We start from the raw sequence: 1,285 nt of genomic DNA on the forward strand, positions 1-1,285 counted from the left end.
TTCACTTCTGAAAGGATCAGAGGAGAGAAAGCCAAACACAGAAGATGGATTTTCACTTTGTTCTTTTTATTTCCAGTAAATACTATTTCCAGTAAAAAAAATAGCATAAATAAAATGTGCCAGGCCCAATCCCTTTGAAGTTCTTACAGGAAGGTGATGCACACCCTCACAAACTCTCATATCCCCCACAGAATAGGGAGCYCAAGTTAAAAAGGGGAGCTCTGGGCTGGGTACCTTAATACCACATCTMTCCTTGGCTTCCAATACATACCTATGAGGCTGTAGATGGTCAGGGAGTCTAAAGCTGCTCTAAGCTATGCCTGCAACTCAGAAACTGCAGAAGTGACATGAACTGTTTCTCTCCTTCCCAGCCATGCCAATGATTTCTCTATTGCAGGCTTATTCTTTCTGGCACTCAGTGAAGAATCCCAGGCACTCAAACACCTCATATTGTAAAGGAGGAGAGACATTGTTATCCCTTGTAGAATCATCAGGCAACAACAGCTTAAAGATTCCAGGTAGGCTGTCCCCATTGCTTTCTGGAGTGACACAGAAGGAGGCTCACTCTTAGGAACACTACTTCTGAAATGAACATTGTGCACTTACGAATGAGATCAGTAGAGAATAGAACTAATGAGAGAAACTTCCACATTAAGTTTGATTTTTATTTGCCAGTGGAAATTATTGTTCCAACACAAATTAAGAATATTCTCAGGATTACCAACAATGAAGATGAAAAATGATACTGTCAGCTCTACCATTTTAAATGCTGAAGATGTGAGGACCAGCCTTGAATTAAATTTCACTCAGTGGAGTCAGAATAAAGAGTAGAGCGCTACAGGATGTTCCTATCTTTTTCTCCTCTGCAGTCAAGTGTGTTTGAGCTACCAATACTGCTGAAGGTTTTAGCAAGAGACTCCAACTATAAACCAGCTTTGGAGAAAAAATAATCTTTGAAAGGAATTCTCCTCCATATTGTCATACTCATTCATTTAATAGCCCACATCCATGTTATATAGCCTCTCTCTAAATTCCTCAAATTTCCATTTAAAATAATAAGGAGATACCATTCTGCTTTTGTATTCACAGCTAAGAATATCAAAGTATTTATTTTCCTTTTTATTTTTGTAAACCATTTGGAGCAACGGAAATGAAGCCTCATCTATGTACTTGTTTAGCAAGTATAAAGTCCTTCATTTGGGCAATGTTACTGAACAGCTACCATGAACTCTAAAATAGTTGGGAGCTAATTGATTCCTAGAAGGGCAATGAAAGTAGAGCAGAT

At 38.6% G+C, this 1,285-nt stretch overlaps 1 long non-coding RNA gene across 1 annotated transcript in view; it reads left to right on the top strand.

The window, feature by feature from the left end:
* The first annotated feature begins 403 nt into the window (after nucleotides 1-403).
* LOC130572165 (uncharacterized) overlaps nucleotides 404-1,285 on the top strand; it is a 2,632-nt gene continuing 1,750 nt past the window's right edge. Inside the window, exon 1 of the long non-coding RNA XR_008965183.1 lies at nucleotides 404-518. This is a non-coding gene — a long non-coding RNA (uncharacterized LOC130572165). The remainder of the gene's footprint in view (nucleotides 519-1,285) is intronic.

This window comes from Malurus melanocephalus, unplaced genomic scaffold (genome assembly GCF_030028575.1).
Source record: "Malurus melanocephalus ecotype Western Australia unplaced genomic scaffold, MMel_1.1 scaffold_30, whole genome shotgun sequence".
NCBI classification, from domain to species: Eukaryota; Metazoa; Chordata; class Aves; order Passeriformes; family Maluridae; genus Malurus; species Malurus melanocephalus.